This window comes from Trachymyrmex cornetzi, unplaced genomic scaffold (genome assembly GCF_001594075.2).
Source record: "Trachymyrmex cornetzi isolate Tcor2-1 unplaced genomic scaffold, Tcor1.1 scaffold579, whole genome shotgun sequence".
Taxonomy (NCBI): domain Eukaryota; kingdom Metazoa; phylum Arthropoda; class Insecta; order Hymenoptera; family Formicidae; genus Trachymyrmex; species Trachymyrmex cornetzi.
In genome coordinates this window covers 434,741-462,122 of record NW_017299892.1, presented here as the reverse complement: position 1 = coordinate 462,122, position 27,382 = coordinate 434,741, and the positions used below count along the sequence as shown (strand labels likewise).

Genomic DNA, 27,382 nt, shown 5'->3' with positions numbered 1-27,382 from the left:
AACGTGGCGAAATCCCGCGCTACGCAACGATTAAATTCATCCATGGTGTAGACGTACACATGTGCAGTTTATATATGCATTCGCTGATAGTAAAAGAATATTGGAGCAATCAGAATTCCAGATCGACGCGACGCAGTTGCGGACGCCGAATAATAAGTAATTGGTTCGTATTATTGATCTGCATTTGTTAGTAATGAAAGAACGTCATTAGCGTAGGATAGGATGCGGTTCTGTGGCCTTTGAATAAAATACATTGACAAAAAACACGAAATTTTAACAAATATTTGTTTAAATATGGTTCTAAGTAAATATTTATTAAATGTGTAAACTTATATTTATTTGATATAAAAACTATTTGATTTAACTATTATATTTTTTTATTGAATAAATATTTATTTACTATAAGTAAATGTTTACTTAGTAGGTACTATCCAAAGAAATATTAGGATTTGGTAAATTTTTGACCACAACATTAATGTGTTTCGTTCGAGATGGCAGTAGAAGAACAATGTTAAAGTCAGACCGTCGAACGAAAGAAGTATCAACACTACTTGTCTTGTTCTATCAGTAGTAAAAGAACGTAGCTGATTCAACTGAGCAAGAAACCTGCAATTGACGAGGTTCTAAGGTGATCCCCGTGGAAAATCCGTAATTTCCTCGCTGCCAATGGACCGCCGGCGGTCGATATTATACGCCAACGGCGGTTGCTCTCCGTCGCGCGATTGAATACCCGGCGAAGCTATCGTCCGATATTGTATTTACGCCGATGGCGGTTACCAGGAGTAGGCACGACGATGCTCTCTCTCTCCTCCGGCACGGTCGAAGCGTTCCTCGGCGAACCGAGCCAGCCGAAGACCGGCGGAGAGAGGCCTGACAGGCTTCCAGGGAGACTAAACAATGCTGCTATTGTGCTAGGAACTCCATTAGAGGCACCAGGCGATTCTGTCGTGCTGGAGAGACAGCAGGAGAGAGTGCGAACGTGGGCGAAAATGAGATGGGGCGACGGAACGACGTGGAAAAACAAAGAGCCAACGTCTTTTATTGAGATTTCGCGCAGCCACGTGCTGAGTGCTACTCGACGATTCATTATACGTACGCACGAGAATTGCCCGTTTTACGTCCCGGGGTCGATTTGATTAACCCGGGAAGGGAAAATAGGCTCGATTTTTCGCGATTTGAGCGGAAGTGGTTCCACCAAATGGAACGGGTCTCTTCATCACTGGCCGCGAATCACGGGGCGATAATTCGTGTTTTCTGTTTCGATCGAACTTCAATCGTTTTGGTTGAGCTTCAATCGGAAGCGCGTTGCATTCATCAACGCTTGGATTTACAGGAAAAAGGGGGGAACACCGCTCGCCTGGCGAACAATGCAGTGGAATGAGCGCTTCAATTACTTGGCCACTACCACAAATGCATTCTTCCGGTTTCTCTTCTCATCTTTTCTCCATTTCTTTTTTTTCGCTCAGATATGCGCTACCCGAGATTCTGCATCGACCAGTTCCATCAAAACTATTATACTCCACAATAGTTATTGTAATTGTTACTGTAGGATTCTTTATTTGATTTGAAATTAATGATTTGACTTTAATAAAATTTTTCATTAAATGATAAAATATATCAAAATTGTCTCTTAAAAATTTTATTTATAAAAGAATCATTTTCTATCATGTTCTCGTTGAGACTCGACTCCAAATTAACCAAAAATTCGTTAAAACCTAAAGTCGATTATTCTGGACACTCTATAGGATATCAGTACAGGATATCGGTATAAAAATCAAGATTAATGGCCAATGAACTTTGGCCTAGATTATTCGCGATATCGCTAGTAGTTCCCTTGAGTGAAATATTTGCGGCAATAAAAGTAGCCGGTGGAATAATTTCCTCGTGATTGTTTCTCCCTTAGGGACATGTAGGTAGTCGATATTCCGGTTAGTTCTTTGGTCTTGGACCCTTCGAAGGATCCGCGAGGAAGAAAATCTTTTTGGGGAAAAACATTTTCTTCCTGGCTGGACATGATCGACAACCTCCGGAAATTTTTATGGAATTTGGGGAAATCACGTGCGGGATAACGATTACCGAAATTCCATTCCTCTGCTGTGTCGCATTTCAATTAGATTGAATCAGTAAATATTCCAAAAATTTCATCATGTTATAGGAAATCTAGAAACAAGAACGGTAGTGCTAAACAATGCGACTAAATAATGTTCGAGATATATTAAACATATAATACAAAAGACTGATTTTTAATACTTTAAAATTTAATTTAAGTAATAATAATTTATTTATTAATGTATTTATTTATTAATATGTTTATATGCATGTATTTAATTAATTACTTTTTAAAAAATTGTCATTAAAATTAATTTCTAGTATTTGTGGTTACAAGAACATTCGATGAATTTTGTGATATTTTGTTATAAATGGTATCCAAGTTCGAAATTTAATTAAATTATCAGTTTCATAATTATTTTCCAGGAACGCGACGAAAATCCTTTACTTTCAAAAACATGATAACTTCATTAAAATTGCAATTTACCGATGAATAATTTATATAATATAAAATGTGTATATGTTGCAAAAAAAGATGCATAGCCTCGAGGCTTGTAAATATAAAGTATGCACATAATATAAACATTGCATCGCTATGTAGTAAATAAATTCCATTCGCGGATTTATGTTTGGCCTGTTCAGTGCGTTCAGATATATCGAAATATTGCATGGCTGGATGGATATTTCTTCTAACTCACGTATGATTTTACGTAATGAATTTGTATTTTAAATATGAAACTGTGTTGAAAAAAATATTTTGCTATTGGAAATTTATATTTGAAAATTCTATATTTTTCACACAAAAAATTCATTACTTTGAATCATTTATTGCGCTTTTTTTAATTCGCTCAAAAATCAGTGATCCAAAAGTTACTGCCTATTACGGATTTAATAATTATTATGATTCAATCTTTGACGTTCTTTAAAAAGTAAGTATATAAAAGTTGTATGATTGTAATTTATTATTTAAATGGTGCCACACACACATTTGAAATATGATGAAGTAATGGATCTGGAAAAAGTAAGGGTCTAGAAAGATCCTCTCGCTTCTCAGGGAATATCCTTGAATCACGACGATTTTCAGTTCTAGTGTAATATAGATGGATGCGCAAATTGAATGAAAGGACGACGCAAATTTTCAGAGCGATTAACTCCCTTTGACATACCAAGTAAGTTGGGGGGGGGGGGAGGTAGACCACTAATATGAGAAATCTGCCTGATCTGAGGAATTTTCATTTTGAAAAATGGCCTATAAATATATTACGCAAATATATTACATTTTTCAGCAAATATGTACATTATTATTACATTAGTACATTATATTACATTATGTTATACATAGAAATAATTCTTGCTTTGATGCAGTTTAATTAATTCAACAATCTGCTTTTTGAACTTTGTTGAAGAATACTTTTCAAATAATAATATGAAATATTCTAAATAATCAAGATAACGTTTGAAGCAATAAAAGTAAACATCAAAGAATCTATGGCATTTTTTGATTTCGATCAAAAAATCTTGCTCGTTTACATGCGTCCTTTGAAGATTACTCAAACCACAAACAGCATCTGATCATATCGGAAATGAAGCCATCAACATGAAAGAGAAGACCGCACGCAAGGACGGAGACAGAAAAAAACTCATTTCGCCGTAATCTTTTTCTAATCACCTGAAATGCTATCGACAAATCTGTAAATGAATCTTCTGACGTGAAAGCGTAATATTTGATATCGGAATGAAGTCGTGACGTTCGTACTTCAATGATGAACGTACTTGAATGGAGCTTTAGAAATGATATATGGAATTACGGAATTACGGAATTTTCTAAGAGAGGACTCGTGAATTCATGAAATTATGTCTCGCTAAATTAACATTTCCAAAATTAACTTAATTAATATTAAATACTTAATTAATATTAAAATTAAATACGACGAAAATTATATACATATTTTAAAATGTAAATTGACGTTCTGAACTTTTCAGTTCCTGTCACATTTCTTTCTCTATCCGAATTGCGCGGAAATAACACCTTAAATTTCATTTTCCTCTTAGATAAGAACTTGACAATGTTAAAGTGCCGATTAACATGCTAGTCGGATATAGATCTCTTCCGCGATTCATGAATTATTTTACAAGACTTTACAAGACTTCTCTCTTAAACGCATTAAATATTTAGAACTGTATTCTTTAAAAACGATTCCATTGAATATTTTCTTATTAAAATTTCCTATTGGAATATATACCAAGATATAATTAAAATATCGTTACATATATTTTTACTGAATATTGAACTAAGCTTTAAAAATTAATATTCTAAAAAATGCTATTATTTTTATTCTTCAGATAAAATATTTTTTTATTTAATTATAAACAGAGGGATAACTAAAATCCTTTTAATTTCTAGCAATGCCAATTTATTAATTGGCTATAGTTCTCATTTCATATGACTGTCTCTGAAAAATTTCTTATAATAGAGTCGAAAAACTTTGAAGTATCCTGTACGTCATATCCTGACACGATCTCGAGTAACTGACACTCAAGCACCGACGAGCCTTGAGAACGACTTTTCTCTCTCAACAGGTGGTGCTGAAAAGAGATTGAAAAGAGAGGTGGTAGATGTACTTTGGCTTTCTCAAGATTGAAGCGAAGCCAACAATCACTTAAAGACATATACAGTCGCTTTGACTCGCGTGAATACCCACTCGAACATCCGTGACGAATCACAATGAAATTTTCTGCATAACTTAACTGGGTTTGCTAGCTAATATAAAAATAATAAATATAAACACAGAATATATAACATATAAATTTTGACATAACATTTAGAATAGATTTGCAAATCAACCGAAAACCGGTTGAAACGATTATAAGAAATTTCTGAAGAGCGAGTGAAAGATGTAATGAATTAAAATTGATGAATAAAAATAGTAGAAAGTAAAATAAAAAATTACATATATATTTATTAAATTATAATGCATCAAATTAATCAAAATTTGCAAATTAATAATCAAAAATAAATTATTATATTGAGTTTTAATTATAAGTATAGAATTGAATTTTTTAATTGCGACATTAAGAAGTCTTCTTTAATTAAGGAAGAAAGTTTAATTATCTGAAGAATAAAGATAATCGTATTTTTTAATAATATTTATTCTGAAATTATAAAACTGAAATGGAGACTTCCATGTATTAAATAAATGTTGTAATACTGTAATTATGTCTAGGAAGAAGTCCCTTTGATACATTGATCGATTAGGAGATAAGGTGATATCAATCTTCCTGACAGTAGATCGCGTAACGATACACTGTTTGCCATGCGTCAGGTTTTTATAGTTACTTTATTATTTTGTATTTTTATATTATAAGAATATATTCTATTCTTATATTTCATCATTTCAAGCCGAGTAGAGACACCGGGAAGAGAACTCGATTTTCTCGAGGCTCCAGTCGACCCAAGTTATTTTCGGAAAGTCAATAACGTGCACTCTGGCGATATATACGAAAAGGGGAAGGAGCTGCGAAACTTTATCGGTTCCAAACGCCATGGGCCCGAAGCCACGCGTCTAATTCGATAGTGTAATTTTGATGGGCGTTAGAAGGGTTGCCAGCTAAATGTACAGAGGGGCAAGAGAAAACAAAAGCAGCAATTTGCGGTGGCAAACGTTTGAGAAGGTGGGATGCAAGGACCCCTATGTCTATGAGATTATCTATATGCCGTAATGCGTCGTTGCGATATACGATAAGCAGGGTGTCAATCGATTGATCGAAAGACCTCTGTCCACCTTTCGACTGGCATAATAAACCTGAAATTTTCGTAAATCTCTTCGGGAAAACCTTGAGTTCGTGCCTACGCAAAGGAAATGAGTCTTTCGTCAAATAAGGGTGATAGGGGCTATAATGGATACGGGATTATATAGAGAGGAGAGACTATTCATACCTTCTGCCTAAACAAACAGCGTAAAATTAATATTTTTGTTTCGCCAGATTTTATCCTTATCGTGTAAAAAATTAAATTAGCAAGTTTAAATTTTCAATTATAAAACTTTTATGTCCTGTTAAGGTAAAATGATTTTCTTATATTTTCTACTACTCTTATTTGTTTTTTGTGATACATATTTTTTGTCTCTATCTGTAATTGCAGATTTTTCTCTTAATTATGAAGAATTATAAGCTGTGAAAGAATTTAGTAATACACACTTTATTTTAAATCAAGCAAGGTAGCACAAAACGAATTATATGAATTACAATAAAAACATCCCTGAAAATGTGAAAGAATTTTTTGTAGAATTATATCAATATATTCACTTTCGGAAGATTTTAACAAATCCGGCCTGTTGTAAATGATAGATTGTTCGCGATTCTGAATTCTGACAGTAAAAAGGGACAGCCTTAGTCTAAGTAGCAATTCGTGGATGGTGCTTGTTTCAAATTCTAAGCGAAACCAGATGGAGAATTTATGTAAGATGAATGTAAACGCCCGCAGGACGAATTTGCATTAGCACACCGCGAGATAAAAGCGAAAGATGAGATCGAGGCGAATACGCGTTTCAAGGAAATATCATTTACGTAGCAAGATAACGATCCAATTCAAGTGTCGAGAGAAGGAAGAGGTGAGGAGGGGAGGAGGGGTGTAAATTGACAGAACCAAGTGAAGTTATCTAAGAAATTTGACTTTTGACTTATATTAACAGTTAAGGTATGAAAGATGACCGTCGCGATATGTGCAAACCATTATAATATCACCCAGACGATATGCGATTTAATATTTAATATTAAAGTTGTACTATTAACATTAACGACAAGGATATTTATAAAAATGTGAAAAATTAATTAAAATTCTATTATTTAATTTCTATCTTTTACAATTTTATATAGGTATATATTTTTTCCTGCAGTAAAAAGCAACCAAACAAAAAGAACGATCTATGGCGTTGTAGTTTGATTTTTGCTACATCGCGAAATCGAAAATCTAATTTCTGTTTGTAATGTTCGCATGTGCATTAACAAAGTAACACAGAGCCATTGTTGCGATGAAAAACGTTTCGCATTGTGCATTCGCGAAATAACAGGGTTACCGCAGAATTCGAGAGAATGATTTCGTGGCGACATTAATTACGTTCGCATGTTACGCCTAAAAACTGACGGTAATTATTCAATTTAGCGGTTACCCCGGTGAATAACGCAATTGAATTGTAAAGGAGTTGCCTCGTGATGTACAATGTACTTAAACCGCAGCGATATTTTAATACCTTACAGCGGAATTTCTGTTTTAGCGTAATGGATACCGAATGAAAATTCGCAGTGTACTTTATTCAGGCAAAAATAGATTTCGCATAAGGGAATTTTGAAATAGGGATTAACAGCTGTGGGAAGAAAGCTTTTATTTTATACAAACGTAAAGTCTTGATAAGGCTGTTGTCGCGAATAGACAGAGCCGCGACACTTGAATAAGACTGCTATTTTCTGATATTTCATATATTCGATAGATTTGATTTCATATAGAATTTACAATTCGTGGTTATGTAATTTTATTAGTGTCAGATATATGTAAATTTTGTTATATTTGTATAGCATGATAAACACGATCTGGCATTGATTAACTGAAAGATAGAATTGTATCACAAGATTTATAACACAGCTTATCTAATTCATTCATCAATCACACATAAATTTTGACATGGAGTCATCCGATAATTCAATATATTTTGCCTTAGCAACCAGTTTAGAATTAATTGAATCGAACGCTTGCTAATGATACAATTACTTTTCACTACTTTTTACTCTGTAGTTGCTTAAACGTCTCTGCAGTTATTTAAACGTCATATCTGCACAAATAATTTAATGAGAAATTATTATCTTAATTTTATATTATATTCTATGCGATTTTCCGCTTCCATTACATCACTGTTGTGCGATACATAGTGAATTTTAATGAAAAACATCAAGTATACGCACAACTCGAAATAGAAACTTGCAGAATACTACGTAAAATAGCATTTTCTCGGTAAACTCGCATATTAGTTTGCAGTAGAGTTATAATAACACATTCACAAATTGTTATTTAACTATGCAAATAATCATCGCTTGCAAACTGTTAATTAACTATTAATTAAAATATTTATTATGTGAAGGATTTTGATACATAGTACATTTTTTGTCAATAAAAAATTCGTGATAACACATAGTACGCTAATTATATTTTTCACTTATTAAATCAATATAAATACACTTAATGTATCATATACTAACAAATGCAAAATATAGAAAATAAGAAAAATGTATATTGTGCAATGTTAAGGAAATTTTGAAATTTAATAGAAGTTTCAATAACAGCAAGATATTTGATTACTTCAAAATTTGTTATAGATAAAATTACCTGGACCCGCCAGAAAAGGAAGAAGTTTTAAAATTTTTTTTTATATAATGTATATTATCTAGCTGCATCCATAATGTAATAATAATGCTTTAACTAAACCTTTTGTCTCTACCTTCGTTGAATTATATTCTAAAAGATAAACTTAGAAAGGGAACTTAGAAAGAGAACTGATAAAATGCTAATTCAACAGCTAGTTCAAATATCGTCGATATTCGATCGCGTCTTAACATGTACATAAGTATAGATCATTTGACAGCAAACGTAATCGCAAACCCTCTCTAGAGATATCCAATGTAACACTTTGCGCATACACATGATACCCGTCCACTTGCTTTACCACCAGTGATCGTCCACCACGGGTATCTAATTACTTACGTATCGGAACGCATCGGTGACGGTCATAAACGAAGCTCTTCGTACAGTAGCTGCACCCTGTTGCAACTGCTACAATATATAACGATATTGCCGACTACCATTCGCGTAAACATAAATCATAATTGATAGCGATCGATTCATGTCAAAACCGATTATTCAAATCAGACATTTATTGGTTAAACTATTTTTAGACTTTTGTATCATTAGAATCAAATACATATACTTTTTTTTTGCAAAAGAAGAAAAATGTTAATGGTCTTTTTATCGATTTATTAAGCTGAATATAATGATTTAGCAGAAAAATTCTAAAACATATCGAGATATCAAATGTCGTATAAAAATATCCAGCTTTTATCGACAAAATATAGCTTTAATTGCTAGTTAATAATCATTTTATAGAATATTTCTCTACCCATATATATTATCAGTTTGAAAAAGACTAAATATTCGAAATTTATTCTATACAAGGTGTTAAAAAACCATTGATTTTGATCGGATTTATAAGACTATCCGATCAAATTTATCGGATTTATAGGACTATCCGATAAATTTGATCGGATAGTCCTAAAATTTGATCGAAAATTTAATCTGATAAATCCGATCAAAATCAATCGGAAATATCCGTTTGTTACTTTTTGAATGGATAAAGCCCGGAAATTTTTTCTCAGTGATGACGTATTAACTTCTAACATGATACTTCCTCTCTAAAGTACAAGAAAAAGATAAATATTTTCACTTTTAGGTACAGATTCCGTTAATGCTACGCAGGTACTATGTATGTAATTTGCAAACAAAGTACCAACAATTATCAATTTTAACACTCTATATAAGTTAGAATTGTTATTTATTTATTTAAAACATCAAAATTTTTGCGCGTTAATTATTTATACATACAATCATAGAATCTTAACCTGAATGTTAATCATAGAATTGTGTAATGTAATTTCTTTCTGGCACTGTCAAAAAACGAATAACTGTACGTTTCTTAATACATAATATTTTCAAGATAATAGACAATTATATATACGCATTTACTAATTTCTCGAATTTGCTAACAAAAAGTATTTAACAGCATATAATGTCAAGCTATATGTTCGCCCGATACACAGATAATTTTAAAGAATGTATCATGTTATTATTTTCCATTTAAAACTACATTGAAACGAAAATTTAATAACTACGTGAAGTGTTTGACAGTTGAACGGCAATTATTAATCACATTGACCTATAATTGTACGTGCACATAATTGCAACGCATACATATATAACCGCAAAAAGAGACGTTCTACAATTTCATCGTGGTGCTTTCCGTTACAATTTTGAAAACTCGATTGTGCACGTGCACAATTTAATTGTTCACCTCCTGTATTTGACACATCGCCGCGATATTTGTCAGGAGCAGGAAACGCCATTCGTATCCCCTTTTTACTCGCGCGATTTCGTGAAGTTTTTGCCGCGAGTTTCATGGACTTAATCGCGATCCGAGCGTTTTCTTTCTACAAAGCGAGTCGAGTGCGTAATTTATCTGCATGTATAAGTTACAGAATTTGTAAAATATACCTGATATATATCTGAACGATAATTAAATTTCTTGGTCAATTTTTAATTAATGTTTAATTAATTTTTTATTTCTTGAATTAATTAATTTTTTCTTAATAAAAATATGGAGGCTTCTCCAGTAGTTTATGAACATAGAACATTTGTTTTTACTCTTTTCCGATAACTTATCCGATATATCGAAAGACGTTTTAAGCAAGAGATTATTGAATACTTTTAATTAATTTTGTGCTAATGATAATTTAAGGGAATAAATATTTAATATTAAAAATTGAATATTAAAAATTTGTTTAATATTTTACTAAACAGATGAGGGTTGTAAAAAGAAACTGCATTTTCGCCAAAATGCGTTACTTTCTAGCTAAGAGAATAAATGTTTTCATGGTTTAAGTGTCAGATATAAAAACCGAGTACAACTGTCTTGCATAGCTCGACAAGCTGTATCTCTACCTCGTCTTCTGCATTCCAGAACTGATGGAATTTTCGACCGTTCGGAATTTCGTTGTATTTATAAAAGCGAGTAAAAGAATAAGAACTATCCTGTGAATCATTAAATTATCGTCGGATATCATCAAATTAGATAATAATCTTGAAAGTGATATATCAGGATAATCATAATATTCTAATTTACTTGACGACCTATCTTATTTTCTATTTGTTGTAATTATTGTGTCATCAACATAAAATATTGGGGTGGAGAAAAAATTCTGCGGAATTTTGTTAGCTCACAATTATATACAGAATATATTTGTTGCGAAATTTTCGACTATCTGACGTGAAAGCTTAAAGTTTTTCCCAAAAGTTTGTTTAAAAAAAACATTCCTACGACTTTTTATTACCAAATTACACGCGGATTAAATAAAAGAGCATTCTGATTTTAATTGTTCATAACTCCATTAAAATTGGTCGTACCGTAATTAATAAAAGAGATTCTTAAAGCTAAAACGCTCTATGCTCTATCAAGTGTGGTGTAATTGCCAATTTTTAAAAAAATAGAATATATGTACATTTGAGCTAAAAATGTGATACTGTCCTTTTTTCCATTGTGCAATGATTAAACATATATAAGGATAGTAATATCATATTTGTAACTCAAATTTCAATATATTTTACATTTAAAAAATTAGTATGATACTATTCGATAGAGCAACGTTTCAGTTTTAAAAATCTGTTTTTTTTTTAATTGCATAATCATTTTTAATGGAGTTTTGAGCAATCATAGTCAGAATGCTTCTTTTTACTCGCGAATAACTCTAAACCAAAAAATTATAGAAACATTTTTAAAAAATGATTTTGTAAAGAAAACTCCAAACTTTCACAATATAGATAATCGAAAAATTTTGCAAATTTTTTTTGGCACGTGATAGACTCACAAAGTGATAAGAAAAATTTCCCTTTTTTCAGCTCGTAATTTTCTATATATAAAAATTACAAAACTCACATAAATTCAAAAAAATATAGTAACTATTCGAAAGTAAAGATTTTAAGCTTTAAAAGCCTCTTTTAAGTTTTGATAATTTTTAACAAAGATATTGTATATATAATTTTGAGTTAACAAGATTCCACAGAACTTTTCCTCCAACCTAATAATATTTTTATTGCAGAACTTTTCTTTTTTATAAGGGATGGTTTTAAAATTACAAAAATGCGCGATTGAGCTATTCGATTGTTCTTCTTTGATATTGCACTCAATTAACAACAAATTGAAAGTACATCAATATCGGAATATACGAGTTCAAGGAATAACCTTCAACTATCGGGATAGACACGACAAAGATTCCTTTTATCTTTATCAGTGTTTTCTCCTTTTCTTTCAACGTTCTATTGAAAGCCAACCGGGCTTCTTGTCTTCTTGAATTTTGTTGCGCCACGAAAAAATAAGTTTCAAAGTACAAGCGAAGTTATTTCGTATCGTTGATTCTTTTGTTTGAAGAGAAGCAAAAAATAGAAATAAGATAATTAAGAAAATGATTACAAAGCAAGCAAGAGAACTTTGTAACTAAGTTCACAATCTTTCCTACGGAGATATATATGAAATATACTAATAAAATTTTTTTTAATCTCACTGCAAATTTTAATATTATTTTTATTTTTATATTTATTTTATTTTTATATGTTTAAACACTTTTGCAGATAATCTAATAATAAATAATAATAAAGAAATAAAATAAAAATTTATTTTGTAATGTTTTTATATTTTATATACATATGTTATAAAAAAATATATGTTATATATATTTTTATTATTTATATATACTTGATACATTTCTCTATTTTACGATATATGTTTGACTAACGAAAGCGCAGAAAATAGAAAGCATCTGATTGATAAATTGAAAAAAACTTAAAAATAAAATGTAAATATGATATTTCTGCTTACATTCCTTTATTACTGTACAGATATTTATTAGCAATCTATTTAAAAATTTTTTACTCAGTCTTCCTCGCGAAAAATTCGTTCATTTGCACTAACTTTTTAACCAATTTAATGGCTAAAAAGCACGCGACAGTGTCTTATTCTTACATATATAAAGATAATAATGAAGATAAATAAAAAGAGGAAATTTGTTCTCTTTTTATGCTCTCTTATACACACGATATTACTTTCCTATAGCTTTAATGTGTATATTTTAATTAATTATAAAATAATGAACAAAGCACAAAGTTGCGCACGACAAATTGATATTAAAAATACGAAAGTAGTTATATTATCGCACATTACGAAACTTTGTAATGGTAATCTGTGTAAAACTAATTTATATCTATTTTACATCAATTGAATATATATTCAAAATTCAAGCAGTTGTAACTTTGTTAAAAATAAACGAAATTTAAATTTTAAAGTAGAGTTTTAAAGCATAAAATCTCTACTTTTGAAAAGTTATTATGTCTTCTTTTGAGTTTATGTGAATTTGGTAACTTTTGCATATAGAAAATAAGCTGAATAAAATGGGAAATTTTCTTCTTACTTTGTAGGCTCGTCACGTGCCTGCTAAAATTTTCAACTTTCTAATGTGAAAGATTAAAGTTTTCCCTATAAAACCATTTTTTTTTAATGTTTCCAAGATTTTTTTGTACTGATTTTTGTAAATGAAGTAGTGCTAAAAACTTTTGTTCCAACCCAATATAATAAATTTATTTAAAAAATATAATATATTATAAGACCGTACATGTGTGTGTGTGTGTGTGTGTGTGTGCGCGCGCGCGCGCGCGTGTGTGTGTGAGAGTGAGAGAGATAACACGAACTATAGAAATCAAAGCCTTAAACAGTCTAGCTGAATCTTATTTAAAAAAAATTTTTTATACAAAACCGATAGATATAAAAATAGAAGGACTCAACTTCAAAGGATTCGACTTTAGAAGATAAAAATAATGTATTAATTAATGAAAAATTTATTTATTAATAAATAAATTTTCCATTAATTAATAAGGATGTCTAATATTTTCCATTAATTAATAAAGGTGTCCCTTAAATATGTTTTTAATGCTTCAAATATGCTTTAAATAGTACTATAAAAAAACATATTTAAAGCATATTAAAAATATTAATTTAGCATGTTTTAAATAGTTTAAAACATGTTTTTTACCAACCCTGCGTTTTAATAACACGGAATGTGACGACAAAAATCAATTTGAATTGCAACTTCTCGTGAATTCCATATTGTAATCGCTGTCACGTTTCGATTTTATGAGATTTCCTCGGATCTACCCGATTCTTTACTTCGATAATTCGATGATCGTTAATTAACCGCGCAGAGCTCACTAATCGAATAACGAGAGGCAATGTGATTTATGGACGGTGTTGGTTAACGCTTTGGAATTAATAAACCGACGATGACAGTTAACGATCAACAAAAACGATTCGTAATGGCACGAGAATGATGACGGAAGAGAAGAGAAACAAACAAGCCGAAAGGGAGAGAAAAAAAGATAGCTGTGAGGGTCACAAGTTGCGCAGAACAACTTTATTTCGTCTTGTTGTAGCGCCGCTCATCCAACCTACTTAGCGTCAATTAATGGATTTAACGGTGATAGACTAACAGGTATAGTCAATATTGGCGAGAATACGCTTTGATAAAACACTGCAACGGCAGCGATAATTATAAATCTTCGCTCTCCCTCTTCCCGATATGCGAAAAGAACGAAAATAAGCCGATTGAAGAAAACACGTCCTTGGTTTAGAGAAATTGCAGTGCGATTACGTGTCCACCTCGTTTGCGTATTATAATGGCATGGCACGATAATTATCACTGACATTGTTCCGATATCGTATGCATTACGAAAAAAGAGATAGTGTCCTATCGATTAGCCTGCATTCGAGGTACTGTAAATTAGAGAGCTAATGAACGTATGCATAAATTTGTAAATTTAATCGATACTAAAATGAATAAATGAGGAAAATTTTATAACTTATGGATATCAATTTTCGTGAATTTAATTATAAAATTTATCGGGAAAAGTATTATTAAATATTAAGTATTAAAATATTATAAAAGAAAGATGACAATTCAATTAAACTTTTATTGGAAAAAGTAATTTCGAATTAAAGAATTTACTGATGAAGAAAGATACGAATAATCCGAAGACTCTGTGTGTGTGTGTGTGTGTGTAAATTTTTAATATCTATATATAATTTTATAGAGACTCCGTTCTTTATTTAAAAGATTATTTAATATTTCTTCTTTATAGTTCTTTTTTCAAATAGTAAATTAGTATTTGACGATTAGAGGTAAAAGTATAAAAGGCAAAATATACCTATTTACGTTAGTGACGTTGTAACGATTATTGCGAGCGATTTCGAGCAAATTCTCTTACAATTACACAATTAAATGATCCGTCCGAATTTGGCCGAACGAAGTGATTAATTGCTAGTGACAGCGCGATGATCGCGCGTAAATGCGACAAATAAACGTTTCGAGAACACCCATTGCTGACATGTTGACAATTTCCAATCACAATATCATGTGATTATCGTCAATATGTCCGGAGCCAATATAAACGGATGTCGTTTTGTACGATGGAAATTCGTACGGCCGTGATCATAATAAAATTTATTTCACTTGCGCATTAACATATTAAAACGGACACGCCCAAAACGCCTATGTGTTTGTTTATTGTAAAACATCGTTATTAGCGCTTTGCAAAAAGTTTGCGACTGGCAAAGCATTGCCGCACCCTCTGCAACTGCTGTTTCCATTTGCAATAGCGGAAATAATGTACCGTTTTGCTGCCGCCCGAAATTACGCTGTGACAGTTCATTAACGCGTCTCGCACGTCATATCCCTGCTGAAACTTCTCACTAGTCGATTATATTCGATAACAATAATTAAAGACATTTATATCGAAGATATTCTTGCGGATTCTTTAATCCAAAAAAGATATTAATAGAGAGAATGGAAAAATGAAGAGAAATATATTTTTGTGAAAAGGAAAAAATTCAACCACTGGCGAAGAATAATAATCTATCGTATTCTATAAGAAATATTAAATATTGAATATTTAAAAAAAATTGCTTAACGCAAACTTTTTCCGGCAATTATTATTGTAGTTTGATAAATAAAGATTGAAAAATTTATATCACGTGAGGTAAGATAATTATGCACGAGAATTAATATGTTCCAAGATTTTATATTCATATATTAAATTAAATTTTCAAGCTTATTTAATATGTGACTATATTCTTTACTCGATAAAGTATAGCAAGCAAACGATGCGTAAAATAACTGTATAAAAAATAATGATGCATAAATACGTTGAGTGTTCTTACATCTTACGATAATTACTCTTTCTAACTATAAACGCATAAATTTCCCGGCACCGCCTACATATCGGTGGTGCATTTGCGAACTTTTTCACCGTGTAACGTGGAGGAGAACACAGAGAAATGTCAATGCCTATCACAGCATGCATACACACACGTATGTGCACCTGTTAAGCGACGGGACAACTTCGTTACTAGACACGTGCACACTAATTAAAACGTTCTAGTTCTCTGCGGCTGGTCGGAACAACAAGTGGCACACGGCATCCCTTCTGCCACTTCCATTTCACCCGTTTACTTGGTTATTTAAGTGATCCATTAACAAAAGTAATTATTTTTCAATTAATTAAAGAGTTGCAAGAACGACTATAGAAAGCAAATAATTCTGTGTCTTCTGCCTTATGTTTGCTAGTGACGAGAACAAATATAATATATAATGCGTGGAACTTTTAGCAATTCGTTGTATTGCACGACATTCTTAGTTTAATTGGACAATCCTGTTATTTATTACGAAATGTAAGAATATTTGCTACGAAAAACGCGTGAAAGAGACGTTTCAAGAAAATTCAGGAATAACGGTTGCACATTTTTTACGCGAATATTGTTGCAGTATATTACAGAGGAAATGTTGCGAAAAAAGGTAAACATTTACTGGTGAATTGCACTTTTGTATCCGCTTCAAAAATCATATAACAATCGAACACGTGGATTACATGGTTGATCGAAAAATTTTTTGTGCCAGTTAAGCACCTCGGGTCCCTTTATCGATCGAATTTACGTTAATCTGAAATCCTGTCTCTCTTCTATCGAAACAATGAAATTTCCGCGAATTTAAATTTTAACTAGCAATAAATTATCAAAATATAATCTTTACATTTTTATTTCCGACAATAAGAAAACGCTATAATTGATATGATAATGTAAATTAATAGCGTTTCATATATTTTCAGAAATAACCTGAAGAACCTTTGACGAAGAAAAAAAAGAGAAAATACTAATTTAATTACGCGTTTAGTTATTATAATTACTAAATCCGATTACTTTATTGTTTTTATTTTAGAGAGTACCTTTTCACAGCTTATTGTAACTCCGCAAAATGTAATTGCAAGTTCTCTTGTATTTGCCTCAGCATTTTCTATTTCTCTTGAAAACGTCGTAAATGTACGTTATCATGGTGGCATACTGTTACTCAGCATATAATGCACAGCTAAAACGACCTCGAGAGAATGCCGAGGTGTGTGTTTACGTCGCCGTGATAACGAGGGCCACGCTTCCGAGGAACGGAGCTTTGATCTCGCATCGTCGATCAAAGAAAATGCGACAACTCGCACTTCGTGTTCTCGCGAAGCATCCGCGTTACATAAATGCCTGTAACTCGTTACTTTTTGAAAGATTACTTTGGAGGCGCTACGGTAACGCGATAAAAGCCGGACGTCATACAACAAATATTAGAGAAAAAATTAATCTAACCGTGATTCACAAAAGCGCTCGAAATTCGTGATAAACTGCAATCGGCATTCGTAATAAAAAAAAATCGGTCTAAGATTGTCATGATTAGTTAAAAACGATCTACTCACTTCGTTAAAAAATTTGTATTGAATTTTTGACATAGAGTGTTACTTTAACATAATAAATAACACATTTTATGTGTAAATGAACACAATACATGTTAATTTAATATATATCATAAATGTTAAGTTTATTGAAAAAAATATACTTCCACAATTTACTTACAAATTGTGTCAGTTATAGTATAGTACGTTTTTACAGTACGATCAGTACATTTTTTTGTATTAATCTTTTTACATGTTTATGTTACTTTCTAATATATTCATATTGTGTAAAAGTTTACAAAAAATTTGAGTGAACCGCTTGGAACACGTAAAATATGCACAGAAAAAAAATGCTGTTGATTCAATTAAAGTCTATATTACGGGCTATCACTAACATAAATAATTAGTTCATGTATATTTTTATTGATATAAAGGTATAAATTATTATTTCAATAATAATGCTTTTAAGTCAATAAAAAATATGTATGAATTAATTACTTATGTTAGTGACAGCCCGTAATATAGACTTTAATTAAATCAACAGCATTTTTTTCTCAGTGTGTTAAATTTAACACAAATTCTCCAATTTGTATGTATAGTGGCGATTTATTTTAATCAACAAATCGCGCTTTGAGATTATTGTTAATACATTATGATTACGATGCTGATTGCTGTGATACAAACCGCGTACGGTATAATTCTGCGTAGAAACGCATGTTTCATTGTGCTTGCCGTCCTTTATGAATCCTACCATCGCCGTCGATCTGCGTGTATAGACCCCGAGCTTATGGTTGCGAACACCGAAGCTGTCGCATCGCTAACACCATTGCATAACCGGAATCTGCAATAGTAGCGGGATGTAGTGACGAGCCTAAGCGGTCGATACTAGAGCGAAACCGGGGCGGAATTCGCTTTTGCTTTTCACAGAGAACAATACTTCGACCGGACCACCGCCGGATACGACATCTGCGTATAACGCAACTCCGCTCTCAATAAATCGAGTGCGTCTCGCCAGGTATAAAGTGCTATTGGATATCACATATGGATTTATAGGGAAAAACACCATGACAGACGAAAACACGCAGCTGTCCTTTCTCAGTTTTGATAAACTTCCGGATGTGTCACAGATTAGCTTAAAATAACAGATCGGTCTGTAATCGATCAGGATATCTTTGATTCTAATATCAGATCTCGAAAGCATAAAATAACAAAAATGTATTTCACACGAGAACTCTGTAGTATTAAAAGCTTAAAGGAGAAAAAATTTCTCTAAATATTTTATTTTACGCAAAATGTATGAGATATTTTTAACTTTTAACTTTTTATATTTCTATTAAAGGATTACTATGAGAGAGAGAGAGAGAGAGAGAGAGAGAGAGAGAGAGAGAGAGAGAGTAAAATGAATAAGTAAATAAATAAATAAAAAACATTTAATTAAAATTTTAGTTGTCTTAATATTTTATAACCGTGTTACACAGATTTTCAAAAATCTTTGAAATCCCCATTTATCACAAAATTGAAATACCCATTTGTCACAAATGCAAGTATATTTTTTCATGTAATGCTCTTTTCTCGTAAACCCACGGTATGTTCACTGTTGAATTGTGTGTCTTTTATATAAAAAAAAATGGAATTATGTTTGGTGTTATGGTCAATATTTTCTGTGAAAAGCGAAAACAAGTCACTGTACAATACCTAGTATGCGCATGCATGAGAATTTTTGGAAAACAGACTTTTGTGTACCGCAGGAAATATAAACTCGGACACTCACTACAATTTACAATGACACAAAACGAACTGCTCCGAAATAATTTTAATTTCCAATTTTTGTACCATATAATTTATGATTCTTTTTTGTTGCTTCTATATTCTAATATTTCTCCTACCGAAAAGATCTCAGTTGATCGATTTTATTTCATCGTAAAAAAAGACTGCGGCGATAACATCGCAATATCATAGATGTTGATTAACGAATGGATACTAAATTCTATTTAAAAAAAAAAAAGTATACAGCACGCGAAGCAATAATTTACGAGCAAACGTGACAGAATCTATAATGCGATCGACACTATGCTACACGCAGGAATCATACATCATTTCTCAGCGTAGTGAGAATAGCACCTCGTTTACCTCGTCTATGAAAAATCTCTGCGCAAATGTAACGTGACCTCTCTCAGACAGATCTCCCGGCGTCTCCCATTTACAGAGGCATTACTCTTCGTAGTCGCCTGATCGATATTTCCATATTCAGAAACGTCTGTATGCCCCTGGCTTAACTCGTCCCGAGTTCTAAAACATCGCCTTTTTCGTCGTCTCGCCAGACTAATCCTTAAATTTATATTCAACGACGGCCTGTCCGACACCCGAGGGAGTCTGCGAGGACCGACGCTGCAAAAGGATGCAGGGCCAACAAGGAATAAATAGCCGATATACCATGAGCCTTGTACTTCGCGACCAGCATTTTTCCTCTTTTCGTCCCCCTCGTAGATTTCTGCTTATTCACCGGAACAAATCCACGTGTGACACGTGCTACACTTTTATCACGGTGCTGATTCGGCAGGCTTCGATACCCCATCTATGTGATGCTATCTACGCGTAAATATTTCATCAACGAGAAATTATGAGGAGAGGAGGAAAAGAGCAATAAAAGAGTATCATAAATTGCACTTTTCCCTCTTTTCGCTTAAGAGAACAAACCTCATCTACTTTTCCGCAACGTGGCATGACTGACAAGAGCGATCAAGCAGTCTCTTCGAATCCCAAGCAATTGCAAAGTAACTACGAAGCAAGTACGAAGATAATAACGTTTTAAGCATAGAAACTTTTTACAGAATTTTCCATTTCATGCTTCAAGATTTCAATTCTTATTATGAATTATTTATTTGAAAACGATATGTAAGATCCCGTAAGAAATGTTATCGTAAAAATATTTTCAACAGATGACTTTTATGTTATCTTCAAAATAAGCTACGTGCATCGGTGCTCCATGATCGCTTGTTGGAGAATTCGAAGAGAAATGCGTCCGAGAATCATTACGTTATCCTTATTTACTCAACTGCTCATCTATCAATAAACTCATCCAACCTACTATGACGACATAATATTTTCCAGTCAATATTTGACCGCGATTTTGCGTATTGATATCGAGAGCCGGCGATGCATTACGGAAATATCGAGTCAATATTGGCAGGTTATTGCGATACTGATCCGTTATATACACCGTATTGTCGCGTACGTCGTCATTATTGTTATCGTCCTCATCGTCCTCGTCGTCGTCGTCGTCAGCAATCGTAGTAGCACCAACACCCTTTTATTTCTATACATTGCATTCGTCTCAAGCGGCATAAATATCCCATCTTTGAAAATAGCTCGTATACGAGTTATAGTGATTGTGTCATTGGAGGAAATGTACGACTTGCATGGGGAAATAAATAGACGCGGATCAAAACAGCGATAAGCTAGATAAATCGCGAGCCACAATCGGTACAGTCACTGTTTCATCCATTTTGAGGATATAAAGTTCATCGGCGCATCATTTTGATCTTGTTTATAGTATTGCTCGACATCCTCTTTGCGATACAACGATACGTGAAAATTGACGGCTCTATTTCCTCAATTACCTTTGTTCTCATTCTCTGTCAATTGTTAGTAACGAATCACCTAATTTTAAACTCCAACTAAAAAGTCACGTCATTTTTAAAGATAAAGTTTTCAAATTAATCTTTTTTTTAAATATAGAAATATTTCAATTTAATCTTTTAAATATAGAAATATTTTTGTTAATTTTTAACTGCTGCAATAGAGCAAAAAATATGTTAAATATTGTACGAAACTTGGAATAAAATTTATTTTGTTTTTTTTTACTTTTCTCCAATATTTTTAAATGAAATATTTTTTATTTATTATTATAGTAATTAAAGAAAAATAACATATATCGATAATATTCTCCAATTTCTGTTAAGATATAAATTATATTATGTATTTATCGAGGCGCGCATATACAACAAATTGACTAGTCGTTACAATATAGTAGTTAAAGATCAATAATTTACGTTAAAGGGAATAATGCGTAATTTTAATATGAAATTGTGAAACAAATGTTGATCAATCGATTAATTATGCAATAACAAATCTCCAAATAGCAGTTTGAAACAAAGCAGGTCGTGATTTTGTAGTGAGGCGCTAAAGTTTATAATGAAATAACGGACACTCGAATGATCTTTTTTAAAGTCCTGGCGTGAGTATAATATTAGGTTATATTATTAGCTTAACCTTCGCATAAAGTTCCCCCTGCGTCAATGAAATTTTGCCGAACAATTATTATCGGTAATCTATATCGTGTTTGTATAGAGATGCATATTATATCTACCTGCCCTATAATATTCCGTGATATTCTGTCCTGGCTGATATGCGTGTAATGAATTGTTCGTTTCAGAAGGTGGATTCAAATTAAGCACTATCAATGACGTATGTTTTAACCCCCAATTATTATGATAATATCGAAATTAATTTCAACGTTATAGACCTTTTATATCGATATTAAAAGCTTTGTAGCTTATTGTTTTTCCCAATCTTTTTCCCCATTTTCATGCATGACCTACTTTTGTCTGTTCGCCATAAAAGCGAATTATTAAAAGCAATTAACACAAAATACAACGTCGCTTTTTGTCACAGTCAGTTTGACTCACATAACGTAATTACTTCGCGCTCCAACCATAATAGTTGAGAGTTAATCATATAATTATAACCACAGATATATTATCTGCGAAATTTTGAACATTTTACATATATAAAATAGATATTTTACATGTGGGCCTGTATGCAGATTATATATCTGACATTTCAATAGAATATTTTGTTTTATGGGCCGCATACATAAGTGGGATTTGGTGCTTATTGTTAGATATTTACTATGATTTATATCCAGATATACATACTCAGGGGAACATTGTATCATAAAAGGGGTTCAAGCTTTCGATCTGTATATCTAGGATGCCCCAAAACCAGGTGTTTTTTTAATAACTTAGTAAATTAATTTTTAATCAGTGAAAAATAGAACTTTTTGATTAAATCAGAAGTAAAAATTATACTACAAAACACCATATATTTTTAATTATAATTTTAATTAATTTTATTTAATAAAATTTTAATTTAAAATTCAGAAAAATTTGTAAATGACAAAAATGTAGTAAGCAATATCTTTTTCGGTTTCAAAAACCGAATTCTTGTTTCAAAAAAATTGGCTCCTTTTTGCAAAACTAAGAAATTAGTGATCTAAAAGACATGTGATGGTTTTGGGACACTCTGCATAATATCTTGCACAATTTATGAAGATGGTCTTATGAATTTTAACGAAAGTGGGACTCGTGGTAGGCGATCAGGTTTCTTCCGCGGCGAAAAAGAAAGAGATATTCAATATATCGTAACACAATCTTGCGCTCGTCTTAACTTCGTTTCCTTTATCGTCCGGAACTTCGAACAACTGTGACTGCACCTGCCGAAGCAGGAAATCTTTATTTCTTTACCATCGATCAATGCAATGCAATACTGTCGTTATAGCGTAATAATATATTCGCAATGATTCTACCAACATAATTGACCAAATCATTTGCGCGACACGACTTTGTGAAATGTATTATAATATGTGCGTGATGAAAAATCTTTAAATCTTATTTCATTTCTGATTCTTTCACCTTAAACTTGATAATGCGCCTTTGAGACACATTTTTATTACTTTGTTATTTAAATTACAATTTTTCTTGTGTACAATTTTTTATGTAAATTTTCCTTCTTAAGAAGAATTAGTTGATATATTTACATACTACTAATTTTCATTTATCTTATAAAAATATCAGCATACATTAAAAAGCTACGAGTCTTTAGTCATATTTTGATATTACATCTGGACGATCTATTTTTTTTGTGATACGGTTTTTGTTTCGTTGCTTTTATTATATTTTAGAAATATTAAAATATGCAGCGTTGCGAAAATATAAATTAGATATTTTTATTGCATTTTAAATAACTTTTTAGGAACGAAGAACAGACGAGCCGCAAACCGTTGGATATAGATAACTATGTTTCTAATATAAAGCTAGTTTACGATCGTTACTCGAGTTTGAAAATATTTCCACGATGACTTTATTACTAACTTTGTCCGAGTTTAGCTTACCGGATAACGGCACGATCGATAACATCTTAAGATCTACAAACTTCACGTACATCCATCGTCGTGATTTAGAAAGATATTTCCCGTCTGATATTTTTCGAATAAAATTTACTCAAAAGAAGATTGATTTTCTTTGAATCTCCAAAATTTTTTTCTTTTATCTTAATTAAAAAATTATTACAAAACTTTGTGTAGCATTTTAATAATTTAACAAACAATTGAATTTTTAACTTGATGAAATTTCTTAAGTAAGTAAGAGAAGATTAACTAAGACGAGCAAAGTAAAAGAAAATAGATGCGAAGAATTTTAGTTTTTTCTTTATTCGTATAATCATTTTCGAACACACTTTTTATAGAAAAATAATAATGACATTAAAGTTAGAAGAGATAAGTAAATGCAACTATGCGCGAATTTTAAGAATCTTTAAAGTCTTTTACGATGGTAAAAAAAAATGATATAAAAGTTTTTTTATACAGCACTCAACTATAAGAATGCTTCAGCAATCAAGAAAACAACGATGAAAACAGCAACAAGTCCTGAACAAAGAAACGAAGTTTTACGACTTGCACGTAATTCGCTACCAGTCTCATTCTCTGGAATCATTTCTCCTTTAAAGTCTAAGGTCATTTCTACTTTATAATGATGGCAAATAACGTAAAATTGTTTCACGTAATGTCCTGCGCTTCAGTGCAAACTCGCAGATTATTCCGGTAAGATTTACAGCGGTAAATCTCTTGGACCAACGAAATGAAAGGCTTTATAACTTGCACATTACCGACGCTCTAAAGTCGCTTTCTACAATCGTCTCCGTTATTCCTACAATCATAAACTATACGAAGCGTATTTTACCCGATGTCTTCCGGTCCGGCGCGGAAATAAAACGGCAGAAAATTTCGCGTACCACGCGCGTACCACGAGATCCCTTCGCGAACACTGGATATACGAGAGATAAAATTGCGGCGATGAGTAAAGTAAAAGACGTGAAGTAGAGGAAAATGAAGAGAAAAACAAAATGATGAAGTAAATCGAAAGAAAATAAAAAGATATAAAGATACCGGAGAACTATCGTAAAAGATGGCTGAAAGAGAAAGAGGGCCGAGGAAAGAGAGACAGAGGAGAAATGAGCGAGAGATCAGCGAATGTGCAAATTTACTCACGATTGTGTGGTACGTTTTGGCGATGCGGCAGGACTGTCGTCGTCGAGGGTGGAAAAGCACGTCGGATCCCCCGCGAAAGAGGCTCACTGCTATCCCGGTCCTCATCGCGCAGACGTGCTTTCCATCCCCTCTGCGTTTACGTGTATACACGGCTAGAGAAGGGGCGCAGGGGTTGAATGTGGGCTGCACGATGGGAGCGGATACAGGGTGGCTGGAGGCCGGTGAAGGGATGAGACTTTCCTCAGGACTGATACGTGGACTGGACGTGGTGGCTGGGAAAACGAAGGGATCGGGCTTACAGCAGCATAATGTGACACACGAACAAATGTTTTGCACGTGGGCAAAAATATATTTCTTTTGACTGGGGATAGAGAGGCGGTCAATTTATTTTACGCAATATTAAGTCCTTAGAATTTTTAGCGAAATTTTAAACGAAAGTCAATTTCAAACAGACTAATTAAATTATAATGAGAATTAATTAGGATTAATTATATCTTCGAATTATAGTACATCATTTATTTATTTTTATTTTATTTTATTATTATAATCCTCTTTGAAAATTTACGCTTGAAAATTTATTTTATTCGAATCCCCTGTTTAAAAATATATTCGAACATAAAATATAATTTCTGCGATAGCACAAATTAGTGAAAAAAACTACCACATGTATCCGTGCGACGAATTTCTAACAATACATTCGTTGATAGGAGAGAATTATACTCTGTACGCTTACCATGATCTCCGGCGATTGAGATATAAATGTACTGTGACACACAGTTTTTATCGAATTCGTATGCGCGGTGCACACAGTAGAAATTATATCATAAATTCGCTGCAACGATCCCTCGAGCTCTATTTTAATAATAACACCATAGAAAGTATTTTACGACCAATTGTTTCATGTGCACCGTGCGTATATTTCATTAATCTCTTTCTCTTATTTTCTCATATTTAACCATAATGAGCGAAAAATGAATTCATTTAACTTCCCGTATATCAAAAAGAGAATTCTGATAAAGAGCTAATATTGCGTAAAGTAAGCAAATATTTGATTATTAATTGTACAATGATATCGTATTCGTCGAACGATATTGCATTCGATGTCTATGCCTATATTGCACAGGATATTTTCCCTGAAATATACCAAGTATTACGTCGACAATTAATTAATGGTACGACCTGGTACCCGTATTTACATTTGTTTTTTTTTTTCATTTATTTCAACATGCAAAGTTCAAAAGGACATGGAATTATTACAGTCAAATGGTAGTTGTGAATGAGTTTCTTTAACATAATTATAGATAATATAATTTATATTATTATGTTATTATAATATTTTTGTGAGTGAGAACAAGAGAATATAACCATTTTATACAAAAATTTTATATAAAAATGATAGGTTAATGAATTTTATCCCCTTTTATTCTCATTTATAAAAATATTATGCATGATATAGTATATAATATAAATTATATTTTTTTAATACAAATTCTATATATTTATATGAATAATGAGAAAAGGTAATTTTAATTTTAATGCCGTTATATTCTTTGATGTATTCGAAGCCGATTAAGGGAACCGTAAAGGCGAGATTCATTGTAACTTTTTTATTAATATATAATACCTCAGTAATTGAACGAATAGATCAAAGAGATAAAATCTCTCTAAACGTCGATCAAAGTTTTACTTCCTAAGCTTCTATATTCTAATTATCGAAACAAAAATTAAGTTCGTATTGATCAAAGAAACCATACAAAACGAAGGTCGAAAATTCCGGAGCGTTTCATATCTTCCGAGGCTCTTATTCAAAATTTGACAATGTGGTGTCAAAACTATGGTTGACTTATTAAAATCGAGTTGGAAATCGAAACATATCAAGGGGGTTTCAATTTCTAATCTGGAGAGGGCTACGTGTGAAATCTGGAGAGGCTACGCGCGAAATGGCATTCTTAATTACCCGATCGAGACAAATAAAGGATAGCCATACGAAGCAAATTCATCAAGTAACTGCCTTCTGCTAAAAAAAAACAAATCCTACAGGCAAAACGGATAACAGCAGGTTTTCCCGAGATATCCCTTTGAAAATTGCGGCTAATTCCCTTGTTTATAACACACCAAAATTTTAATATTGCACCATAGGCACCTGGGACAGCTCCGCTAATGTAATTGAGATGTTGCCGAGAAATTTCGCAAGGTCCATTTTTCAATCTGTATGAGATTAATGAACTTTGTTATCCATTAGTGAAATACTTCGTAATATAGCTTTTAAGCATTCAATAATGTACGTCAACGAGATGCATCAGGGAAGTTTTTAATTACATTAGTTATGTGCCGCCGTTTCTACCATTTTCCTATTAAATTTAATTAATCTGATAAATTTCACA

The 27,382-nt window shown here is 32.2% G+C and overlaps 1 protein-coding gene across 1 annotated transcript in view; it reads right to left on the bottom strand.

The window, feature by feature from the left end:
- rsh (Rap GTPase activating protein radish) overlaps window positions 1-25,056 on the bottom strand; it is a 130,337-nt gene extending 105,281 nt beyond the window's left edge. Inside the window, 1 exon segment of the mRNA XM_018515497.1 lies at window positions 24,999-25,056. The gene's annotated coding sequence lies outside the window, so the exon portion shown is untranslated.
- Between the last annotated feature and the right edge of the window lie 2,326 nt (window positions 25,057-27,382).